The 13,060-nt window shown below is 36.6% G+C and overlaps 1 long non-coding RNA gene across 1 annotated transcript in view; it reads right to left on the bottom strand.

Annotated features, from left to right (window-relative positions):
* Window positions 1-2,832: 2,832 nt before the first annotated feature.
* LOC116559852 overlaps window positions 2,833-13,060 on the bottom strand; it is a 106,698-nt gene continuing 96,470 nt past the window's right edge. The window contains exons 7-8 of the long non-coding RNA XR_004272656.1: window positions 6,529-9,861; window positions 2,833-2,871 (exon numbers count right to left, since the gene is read on the bottom strand). This is a non-coding gene — a long non-coding RNA (uncharacterized LOC116559852). The remainder of the gene's footprint in view (window positions 2,872-6,528; window positions 9,862-13,060) is intronic.

A 13,060-nucleotide genomic window follows, 5' to 3' on the forward strand; every position in this document is an offset into this window, starting at 1 on the left:
ATATTTTGTCCAGATGATATTTCTAGATATAACTAAAAAATAGTGGGAACAACAAAAAGAAGTTTCACATAATTGCATGTTTTTAGGAGATAAAATGCATTTAAAAATTTCCTTGAAGCTTTTAGAGTATTGAGATTTGTTTCTCAAACTAATAAATTTAAAAGTTAACAGACCAATCAATACATACATATATATATATACATATATAATGTGGGTGCTTGGATAATCGGTGTGAGCTTTCTTGGTAAAATCTGAAATGGGGTTTAATTTCTACTTCAGCACTTTTTCTTCTGCAGAAAAATATGTCTGCGCCCCATCAGCTTTCAAATCAAAATTCATACATGCAGCAAATCAAATTAACTGTTAATCAGTCATCCCTTTGACTTGATCACTGATTCAGAAGCGCAGAAGTGAACACTGCATTGTATTTCATCTGGTTTTTACCACTTTGCTGGTTTCCAGCCGAGTCCTGCCACAGTGCTTACCAACAGGATTGAAATAACAGCCAATAGCAAAAAAGCCTTGTGAAAGGATCAGCATTTCATGAATCCCTCAAGGATCTCAATATATAATCCAAGATGTCACAATGAGAATCAAAAGCAGGACAAAAACATTTGATTACCGAGTTAAAAGAAGGTGTGAAAGAAATCACTAAGATCAAGAATACATATATGAAATTTACATCGTGTAGTCGAGGATTACAAAATGTATGGCACTGATACTCTGCTGCCCAATCTTATGCCCACAGCTAAGCCCTAATCAACCCCAGAGCCAGATGCAGCCTCAGAGTCTATTTTAACACATTTCTTCAAAAAGCCACTCGAGATAATTGGCCCTAGAATCAAGACTGAATTATTTGCTCCTGTCAATGAATACTGAATATTTCTTTTGTGTGTGTGTATATAAATATATATATATTTCTTTTTTTATTGCAATTGTGCTTTAGGTTCTGGGGTACATATGCAGAACATGCAGGATTGTTGCATAGGTACATACATGGATGTGGTTTGCTGCCTCCATTCCTCCATCACCTATATCTGGCATTTATCCACATGTTATCCCTCCCCAACCTCCCTACCCCAAGCTGTCCCTCCCCATGCCCCCTTAACAGACCCCAGTGTGTGATGCTCCCTTCCCTGTGTCCGTGTGTTCTCATTATTCAACACCCGCCTATGAGTGAGAACATGCGGTGTTTGATTTTCTGTTCTTGTGTTGGTTTGCTGAGAATGATGGTTTCTAGATTCATCTGTGTCCCTACAAAGGACAGAAACTCATTGTTTTTTATGGCTGCATAATATTACATGGTGTATATGTGCCACATTTTCCTTGTCCAGTCTATCATTGATGGGCATTTGGTTGGTACCAGGTCTTTGCTATTATAAACAGTGCCACAATGAATATACGTGTGCATGTGTCTTTATAACAGAATGACTTATAATACTTTGGATATATATCCAGTAATAGGATTACTGGGTCAAATGGAATTTCTATTTCTAGCTCCTTGAGGAATCACCACACTGTCTTCCACAATGGTTGAACTAATTTACACTCCCACCAACAGTGTAAAAGTGTTCCTAATTCTCCACATCCTCTCCAGCATCTGTTGTCTCCAGGTTTTTTAATGATCACCATTCTAACAGATGTGAGATGGTATCTCAATGTAGTTTTGATTTGCATTTCTCTAATGACCAGTAATGATGAGCATTTTTTCATATGTTTGTTGGCCTCATAACTGTCTTCTATTGTAATGTGTCTGTTCATATCCTTCACCCACTTTTGAATGGGTTAGTTTCTTGTAAAGCTGTTTTAGCTCTTTGTCAATTCTGGATATAAGTCCTTTGTCACATGAGTAGATTGCAAAAATATTTTCCCATTCTGTTGGTTGCTGGTTGACTCCAGTGATTGTTTCTTTTGCTGTGCAGAAGCTCTGGAATTTAATTAGATCCCATTTGTCTATTTTGACTTTTGTTGCCAATGCTTTTGGTGTTTTAGTCATGAAGTCCTTCCCTATGCCTATGTCCTGAATGGTTTTGTCTAGGTTTTCTTCTAGGGTTTTTATGGTGTTAGGTCTTATGTTTAAGTCTTTAATCCATCTGGAGTTAATGTTAGTGTAAGGTGTCAGGAAGGTGTCAAGTTTCTGCCTTCTGCACATGGCTAGCCAGTTTTCCCAACACCAATTATTAAACAGGGAATCCTTTCCCCATTGCTTGTTTTTGTCAGCTTTGTCAAAGATCAGATGGTTGTAGATGTGTGGCATTGCCTCCGAGGCCTCTGTTCTGTTCCATTGGGCTGTATCTCTTTTTTGGTACCAGTACGATGCTGTTTTGATTACTGTAGCCTTGTAGTATAGTTTGAAATCAGGTAGCATAATGCCTCCAACTTTGTTCTTTTTGCTTAGGATTGTCTTGGCTATGTGGGCTCTCTTTTGGTTCCCTATGAAGTTTAAGGTGGTTTTTTCCAGTTCTGTGAAGAGGGTCATAGGTAGCTTGATGGGGATAGCGTTGAATCTATAAATTACTTTGGGCAGTATGGCCATTTGCATGATATTGATTCTTCCTAACCATGACCATGGAACGTTTTTCCATCTGTTTGTGTCCTCTCTTATTTCCTTGAGTAGTTTGTAGTTCTCCTTGAAGAGGTCCTTTACATCCTTTGTTAGTTGTATTCCTAGGTATTTTATTCTCTTTGTAGCAATTGTGAATGGCAGTTCGTTCTTGATTTCGCTCTCTTTAAGTCTGTTATTGGTGTATAGGAATGCTTGTGATTTCTGCACATTGATTTTGTATCCTGAGACTTTGCTGAAGTTGCTTATCAGTTTAAGGATGTTTTGAACTGAGATGATGGGGTCTTCTAAATACATAGTCATGTCATCTGCAAATAGAGACAGTTTGACTTCCTCCTTTCCTAATTGAATATCCTTTATTTCAATTCTTGCCTGATTGCTCTGGCCAGAACTTCCAATGCTATATTGAATAGGAGTGGTGAGAGAGGGCATCCTTGTCTAGTGCCAGATTTCAAAGGGAATGCTTCCAGTTTTTGCCCACTCAGTATGATACTGGCTGTGGGTCTGTCGTAAATGGCTTTTATTATTTTGAGATATGTTCTGTAGATACCTAGTTTATTAAGAGTTTTTAGCATAAAAGGCTATTGAATTTTGTTGAAGGCCTTCTCTGCATCTATTGAGATAATCATGTGGTGTTTGTGAAGATGACTGAATATTTCAAGCCATGATGGCTCCCATATATATTGGAGCCTGGCTATGCTGAGCTACTTATCCATCTCTGAATGTACTGTGAAACTTCAAGCCCTTTGCCTTTGTTTTTTCTGTGTCCTACCTGGAAATATCTTTTCTCTATTCCTCTACTAGTGGAAATCTTATTTATTTTTTGTGGCTCCATACTACAATTTCCAGTTTTGTGAAGTGTGCCTCACTCATTGCCTCTAACCATAATGAAATATTTGCAGTTATTTATTCCACAAGTTTCAGTGAGAGGTACTTGGGCAATCTAAAAGAAATATTATGACCAAATAATGATAATAATAATCATTATTATCACTATATATAACATATTTATATATAAAATATACTTTAGTCAAAACACAGAAGTAGGCTGGGTGCAGTGGCTCACACCTGTAATCCCAGCACTTTGGGAGGCTGAGGCAGACGGATCATGAGGTCAGGAGTTTAAGACCAGCCTGGCCAACATAGTGAAATCTCATCTTTACTAAGAATACAAAAAATTAGCCAGGTGTGGTGGTAGGGGCCTGTAGTCCAAGCTACTTGGGAGGCTGGGGCAGGACGATTGAACCCCAGAGGCGGAGGGTGTAGTGAGCTGAGATTGCACCACTGCCCTCCAGCCTGGGTGAAAGAGTGAGACTCCATCTCAAAAACAAACAAACAAACAAACAAACAAACCAAAACAAAACAAAAGGCACTAAACTAAAGAGGGAAATGAGAAGATTTACGAACTAGAATTCCTTTCTCTATTTTTAAGATAAAGCTGTGCTTCTACTATAAAGTGAGTCAATATATAACAGTTTAGTGTTATCCTGCATCCCTATTGTAAAATGCAACAAGGAGAGAAATCAAAATATAATATCACTTTGTCCTGGGATATAAAAATTTCTTTCAATGCAGAATATCTTACACCACCAAAATTATGTCAAGGGTTAGCAAATGTTCTAGTTCAGTTGTTCCCACACGGGACTGATAACTCAGAAGCATAAGATTCTATATTTGAAGAATATAGATTTCCTAAGTCACATACTCAGCCTATGAACAACGTTTTTAGGGTGTAGGGCTCAAGAATCCATACTTTATAAAAGCTCCGCTAGGTGAGCTGGCAAACCGCTAGGGTGAATATCTTAACTGACGATTTTCATAATAAATGTCTGAGGTGCGGACATTAGTACACATTCCTTACAACTATAAATGAATATACACATTCAGGCACACAATATTTGGATTCCATTTATGTTGTTAATTTCAGGGAAGACACAGACTGTTGGTTCATTCACTTTGCTATTTTGGCACTGTAATTACGGGGGAAGGGCTGCTAAAACTTTCAAGTCTGACAAATTTCTGAAGAATAAAAAATGGACTTATCTTAAGATAAATGTTTCATGTTTGTCTTCAGTCTAAACAAGAAAACAAACAAACAAAAAACTAGAAAACATTTGGGGGCAAAACTTAGTTATAATTCAATTTAACTGATTAGTCTAATCATGCATAAAACCTGCTTTTCTTATGTTAAAAGACAGTGTTAAAGTAGGAGTTTTTCATTTTGTTTTGTTTTACATGTCAATAGCAAAAGAGCTTAATTTTTAATATTTATGCTACATAATGACCTTAATTTCTTAAGGCAAACAGGAAAAAACATGTGCATGTCCAAAGAAATAAAAATTTACCATCATAGTGTTCTTAAAAAGTAGAAACCCTGCAGATGTAATTTACAGCTCATCTTGGGCTAACAATTCACACTATAAAATAAAGGAAATTCTAATCTAGTGGACTCCATTAACTGGATGTTTTCTGACAATCCTCTAAGCACTACTCTATGGTTAATCAATAAATACAGGGTGATTAGTCTCCTGTTAATAATGGTCTAGCACACATGCCCTAGTTGGAACCAAAGACATCAGGAATACAGATGAATGAGTTGACTCAAACTCCAATAAATAAATAGTATGAGAAATGAATCCGACTTTCAGACAACACAGTAAGTTCCACACAGCCTGTACAAAGTATAGCTGGTACACAGGAAGGACACTAATGTGCATTTAAGAGAACAATTTGAAATTCCATTGCAAACATTCATTTTCATGAGTTTCCTTTCTGTGCTTTATCTTTGTTTGCCTTTGAGGCGTAAGCTTAGGAAGAAAAAAAAAAAAAACCAAATAATACAAACCTACTGGCTTACTGGGTCAGACCAAGCTTCCTGGGTCATACACCATGCCTGGAATGTGTCAATTTGCCTTTTAGGTTAAAATAGATTTGACAGTGCACTGGGAAATTAATTTTAAAATCATAACTGTGCTAGGCAAGAGAAAGATAATACTCCATCACTAAAATTATTTGGCTTACTATGTAAAAATACAGCTCTCACCATGCGTGAATGTGGTTTTGGAGTAGAGTTGCAATTCTCACATTCAGCTGTGGCAACTGAGAGAATCTGGATAATTTTCCATATTTGCACTGCAAATTTGTGGCACAGATAACATTGGAAAAGAGGACTTATTTTGGCTATTTGCAATTTCCAAAAATGGTCACATTAATATTTCTGATTCTACATGCTTTTGCAAAACCTGTTACTTGCTCGTCAAGAAGTAGAATCTGTTTCTTCTCTCCTCAAATCTCGGTGATGCACTGTGACTACCTTTACTGAGAGAATGTAAAGGAAATGATGCAGCCTGACTTCCAAGAAGAGATCATAAAAGTTGATGCTAACCCAAGCATGGTGGCACATACTTGTTGTCCCAGCTCCTGGGGAGGCTAAGGCAGAAGGATCACTTGAGCTCAGGAATTTGAGGCTGGCCTGAGCAATACAGTGAGTAATTGTCCCTAAAGAAATAAGTAGGCAGGGTGGATTGCCTGAGCTCAGGAGTTTGATATCATCCTGAGCAACATGGTAAAACCCTGTCTCTACTAAAACACAAAATGTTAGCCTGGTGTGGTGGCGAGTACCTGTAGTCTCAGCTACTCTGGAGGCCGAGGCAGGAGAATTGTTTGCACCCGGGCAGTAGAGGTTGCAGTAAGCCGAGATTGCGCCACTGCACTCCAACCTTGGTGACAGAGTGAGACTCTGTCTCCAAAAATAAAAATAAAAAAAAGAAGTAAAAATAAAATATAAAGTTGATACAGCTTCCACTGGGCTCTCTTGGGACAGCTGCATTTGGACCTTAGCCGCCATATTATGATTCAGACAAACAGCCACATGGAAGGGCCACGTGTAGATGTTCTAGAGCCACAACCACATGCCCACACCAACCACCAGACACATGAACAAGTGGCTCTGAAGATGTTTTCACCCTTTAGCTTTCTGGTCATTTCATCTTCATCTGCTGTCAAATAGAGCAGAGACAAAATGTCCCCACTGTGCCCCTAGGCAAACTGCAAACCTGTGAGCAAAAGAAATATTATTGTTTCAAATTACTGTATTGGGTGGCTTGTTACATAGCAACCGAGATACATATCAAGCGTCTGGATTCTGTTTTATCTTCTGTCAGCCATTTAAGTCACTCTTTACCAGGAAACAATTCAACAATCATTTCACAGTGATTCTATCTGCAATCATTCACACATGGCAGTGCCTGCCTCTCAGAACTGCCTTGTATCCACTATGCATTTGGTCACTCCTGGACCAGCATCATGTGAGAGCTATGTTTATTCAACTTGTGCAATGTGAATTCATTTGCAAAAAAATTATACAAGGAATGCATACTCACAAAAATTCAAATTTTATAAATGTTTAGCTAAAAAAAAGCCCTGTTTATTGCCTAACTCCCCTTCAATTCTACGTCTTTCAGAGGCAATTTCATCAAATTTAGTATGCATCCTTTCCAAGCCTTCTCTACACACACACACGCACACACACACACACACACGCACGACACATCCTCAAGTATGTATCTTAGACATTTTCCCCTAAATATCATGAGTTTCTTTTTGATACATTGATAAAGCAACCGTATTGATAATGAAAATTAAGTAATTGTAATCCAGATATCAAGAAAAGAAGAAGAAGATGCTAATGACAATTGCCATTTTCTGAGTTCTTACTACAGGCTAGGTACTATGCTAAACAGTTTGCATGCACTACTCTAGTTAATACACTGCCTATTCAGTGAATACAAATCTTTAAAGAAAAATAGCTCAGAAAATAAATTCAGTATTCCCCAAATCTTATTGAGTTGCCAAGATGCATTACTATGTCTTATACAAATGAAAAAGAATCCCAGAAAAGAAAGTTTAAGCCATCTGATATGTGCTGAAAAGATGTCTGCTGCCCAAGGAGCAGGGTTAAAGACACAGGATTCTTTAATTTTCTTTCAGATGAAAATTACTCCAAAATATAGACTCTAGGCCAGACCTCTACTCTGAGTTCTAGCACTATATATCTAACATGTTTGACACATCCACTTAGATGCCTCAAAGATTATTCAAACTCATATGCCCAAAACTTCGGATTTTCCCCTGCATGTGCACATATGCATACACACACAATGGTGTTCCCAAACTTTCTGGCATCACTACCCAGCCAGCTGTGCAAGCTCAGAAAGACTTGGCAACATATTATTGGACACTAACCCTTATTAACTCATCTTAATTTAGAGTCATAAATATCTCTGAAATCTTTCCCCTTCTCTCCATTTTTATTGCCAGACCCTAGGCCAGTTCACAAGCATCTCTTACATAGACTGCTGTAACAGACTACTCATCGCCTCCCAGCTCTCCATCGAGGTCAATTCCAATCTTTCCTCTGTGCTGTAGCTAGAGTGATATTTTCAAAACGCAATTTCATCATTTTAATTCCAGGCTTAAAACTCTTCAATAGATAACCTCTGCTTTGAGGATAAAAATCCACATTTTTCTCAAAGCTTATAAGTCAAGTATGGTTCATGCCTACCACTTCCAACTCAGCACATGCCCCTTTTCCTCTCACGGTTTAGTCACAAAGCCTTCTTTTGTTTTCTTCAAATACACCAAGTTTTTTCCCACCACAGAGCGTTTGCATGAGCTGTAACTTCTATCTGAAATGCTCCTCCTTTCCTCAAGTAATCTTTTGCATCTTCAGCTCTCAGCTTAACTATCAGTTTCCCAGTGAATACTTCCAATAATTTCACAAAATAGTTTATATTCATTTATTGCAGGCTATCAATGCCACATTCCCCTTCTTGACAGCCCTGTCATAGTTTGAAGTTGACTTTTATTAAAGTAATATTTTAAATGTATGTCTTCCCAATTTTACTGTAAACTTTTGGACAGCAAGGACCCGAAGTGTGCTGAAGCCAGCTCATGCTGGCTCACATTGCTTAATGTATCCATATCTTCCTACATTGTAGAACATTGGTAGCTTGAAATTGGCTGTAGTGGGGGCATTTACATCACAGAAATGAACAAATACTAAAAATCAGAGTTTTTGTTTTTGTAAAGCCAGTTGTTAAACATTTACCAGCAAGAACCATGCTTGCCTTTGCTTATTAACATATCTCTAAAATCTAGGACAGTGCCCAGTACATAAAAAACTCTAAATAAGTATCTGTTAAATAAATGAATGAATGCTCTAATCATAAGTTCAGCCAGCATTCCAGTGGATGCCCTCTTGCAATGAATGTGACCTCTTAGTTTTATGAATGAGAATACTTCCAAAATGCAACTCCTATTTCTTGTTTGTTTTCAGACATTTCTTTATCTGGATAACTACTCTCTGTCTGAGTTTCCAGAGCCAATGACATAGCTGAAACATGTAATTCACTGACAGCACAATTCCTCAATAGTCAACTGATAATGCTATAATACATTTAAACCTTATAACCACAATCATCCTTTCTCCCTCACCCCTCCGTTTTTCCAGGATTCCTGGAATAACTGAGTTGATAAATGGAATAATTGAGTCAAGAAAATAAAAGAATATATTTGGAAGCATAAATGTACTGTGAGTATATGTGTGTATGTCTGTGCACATGAGCACACACGGGCATATGTCAATCTTTTTGGAAGAATCTCCATATATAAGGAATAATATCTTTAAACAGAAATGGTGAGAGGGTTGGTGGGAGATAGAGGACAAAGTATGTAAAATGAAACATGAAAAGATAGCAATCCACACTTTGTCATCTACAAAGGAAGAAAATCGTACCTCCAAGATGGTTGCCTCCAAAATTAACCAACTACCCAGACAAATAATAAGCAACTCATGCACTTAGGCCTATAAGAGCCAAGCAGTGTGACAATGATTGGGTAGGGGACCAACACCATCCTAAAGAGTAAAACTATGGACATTGTTTAACCCTTAGAATCTGCTTCAGGTTTCAGGTCACTGAAAATAATCATGATGTATAGAATTACAGATGTCTACATGACTCTTCCCCAAATTCCACCTCTGCTTAAAATATAGATGTTTTCCAAAGCTGACTTATCTTTTCAATTAACATTTTGTGGGCTCCAAGAAATTCTACTGGGTACAGCTGGATACGAAGGAGATGAAGCCTGGCAGTATTGGTACTGGTTGATTCTCCAATCATTCTTTAGGGCTGCTGACTTACAATGCTGGGCTAACAAATGGGTATTTGGTTGAATTCTTTCTTTTCCTTTTTTTTTTTTTGAAATCCCAGGAAATGTTAGAAATCTCTTTTCTCTTTCTGTGAAAAAACTCATTAGTGTATTATAAATAATTATGTGGCTTTTGCAAGAAATATACATCACTGCTGGAAAACAGACACTCCATGATTCCTTGCTTCTCAGATGTATCAGTAATTTCTGCCACAGATAATGCAGCTTTCATTCTGGTGGCATTTCCAAAAGCAAAGGCACTGGAAAAATGCAAAGAAGTCAAGAGAAGCCTTGTATTCTTCCTGTAGAATTCAAAGAGAATGAAATTAAGAAAATTTCTAGCATTCCAAATCTTTTTCAGGTCAGCAAAATAAATTATCAAGACATCTTAAATAAAAGAGTAGAAAAATCAAAGCACAGCACATTACAAAGTCCAAGGGTGAGTCAATGTTAGAGAAACCTATTAGTATAATTTACTAAATTATAAGGCAAAAGAGAAAAACACCTTTCTCTTCTCACCTCTCTTCCCTTTCTGAACAACTCAGCCCAAAAGCCATTAGCTAGCTCCAAAAAGGAGTTGGTGGGGAAAAGGGGCATGTTGGAACATGAGTGGAATCAGAAGGGCATGTGCAGGGTAGAGGACACTGGTGGTGGATAGAAAATTGGTTTTGTATAAGGCTTTGATCACATAAGTACCTATCTTTTAGATAATGGAAATTGGATAATGGATAATAGAAGTTGGGTTTCTTACTCTCAGAGAAGAGTTACAAATATGGGAACAGAGAAAACTAATATAAACACATAGAATTGTATTAGAGTAAAAGTATCGATGTTAATGCATTCTTAAATATACTGAAGGATGGAGAGATAGATAATGGATAGGTGGTTACATATATAACATAGAAAATCACCTACACGTAAGAGTGTGTGTGTCTTCACATAAACATACATCTATTCCTTAGCTCAGTGCAGTAGGAGGGGCCTGGAAGCAATGATATCCAAAGAACAGTGAGCAAACCTTAGACATTAAATTGCGGTTTCTAAATATCATCTCCATTGAAAAGACTGGGGCTCTTTGGAAAAAAAATAGCTGATTCTAGGGCTGGAGTAGGTAGAGTACAAGATAAACCTGGAAGAGCATCTTCTTTTACCAGAAAATAAGGAAATGCTCAAAGAATGAAGGGGACACACCACAAGGACACAGAAACCAGTTTGAAGTTGCTCCCACTGGGCAAATCTAGGATAATTTGAAGACTGAAACAGATAATTCCAATAATGGATCATAATGTGGCAAATTATGTCAGAATGAGTTCATACCTACATAAATAAACAAAGGTTTGAAGAAAAGTGGGACATTTATATAATCTCAAAGTACCTTTCCACAAAACAAAATTATTTCAAAAGGGAAAAAATAACTTTATGGGAGAGAAACCTGACAGATAACATCTTAAGCAAGCAAGCAAACTGAACATCACCAGTAATGGGATAAATCGAAATTATATACCACTTGACAAGATAAAATGAGAAGAACACTGTGTCCATCCAGTGATATTTGGGCCAAAATGCATAACTTGAATCTAATAACCAGGAATCATTAGACAAACTGACATTGAAGAATCATTTATAAAAGAACGAGCATGTAATTTTCAAAAGTGTCAGGGTCGATAAAGTTAAGAAAAGGGTGAACAGTTGCTTCATATTGAAGGAGACAGACATGACAACTAAATGCAGTATACAATTCTTAGTTTTGAATAACAGATTTATTGAAATAAAATTTACATCTCAGAAAATTCACCCTTTCAAAGTATACAATTTAAAATTTATTGGTATATTCACAGAGATGTGCAGGAATCCATGCCATCTAATTCTAAAATATTTTCATCACTCCAGAAAGAATCCCCAAACTCAATGGCAGTCACCCTCTATTTCCTCTCCCAACAGCCGCTAATCTCTAGGCAACACTAATCTGCTTCTAATCTGTATGAAATCTTAGAACATACTGTCAAGTTGTTCAGGAAAAAAACAAGTTTTTTTGGGTATTGTACTTACAGCTTTCCTCTAAGTTTAAAATTGTTGAGAGATAGAAAGAGACAGAGAAACACCACTTTCACATAAGCAGATGATGAAAGACTTTTTTATAAAATTCAGCTTCTACTGTTGATTTTTGTAAACTGTAAAAATACAGAATAAATGGACATTTCTTTAACAAATATATATTTGGTTTGATATCTATCTTAAATCAAAAAGCCAGCATCATTCATGCTTAATAATAAAACCCTAAGATATTCCTATTAAACTCAGGAACAAATCAAGATGCCCATTATAACCATTACTATTTAGCATTGTTCTGGAATTGCTAACTAACACAACGAGACAAGAAACAAAGATGGGATTCAAATATTAGATTTAAAAACTATTCACATGAATGTGAATGTTTGGCAAGCTCACCAATTAGGTAATACATAATAGGATAATAGGTTGGTGCAAAAGTAATTGCAATTTTACCATTATGGCAGAAACCGCAATTAGTTTTGCGTTTTTCCCATTATGGCAGAAAGTGCAAGTACTTTTGTACCAATTTATTACACAAAAATATGTAACTTTTCTAAAATCAAGAATACTCTAATACTGGAATCTCAAAATCAAAGCAACTGAACTCATGGAGATAGAGAATAGAAGGATGGTTACCACGGATAGGAAGCAGTGGTCAAGGTGGAACCAGGGAAAGGTGGGCATGGTTATGGGTACAACAAAACGTAGTTAGAAAAAGTGAACCAAATCTAGTATGCGATAGCACAACAGGGGGACTGTAGTCAATAATAATGTAATTGTACATTTTAAAATAACTTAGAGTATAACTGGATTTTTTGTAACAAAAAGGATAAATGCTTGAGGGGATGGATACCCAATCTTCCATGATGTGATAATAACACATTGCATGCCTTACCAAAATATTTCATGTACCTCATAAATATATACACCTACTATACACTCACAAAAATTAAAAATAAAATGACGTTTAAAAAAGAATAATCTGATAGGAGACACAATCCAGAAAACATTTCAGTTACATGAAATACAAAACTAAAAAGCAATGGGAAAATTATTTGGGATTAATAGCCTTTGCACTTAAATAACTAACATAAATCATTAAGAAAAATAAAAATGTTCTAATAGAAAAGTTTATTCCCTCAAAGAAGAAATTTAAATGGCACTAGACAGATTTTAAAATGTTCAACCTTACTAGTTATTAAACTGCAAAATGAAACCATGGAACTCCATTTGTTT

Source organism: Sapajus apella, unplaced genomic scaffold (genome assembly GCF_009761245.1).
Source record: "Sapajus apella isolate SASKATOON/1434 unplaced genomic scaffold, GSC_monkey_1.0 scaffold24, whole genome shotgun sequence".
Lineage (NCBI taxonomy): Eukaryota > Metazoa > Chordata > Mammalia > Primates > Cebidae > Sapajus > Sapajus apella.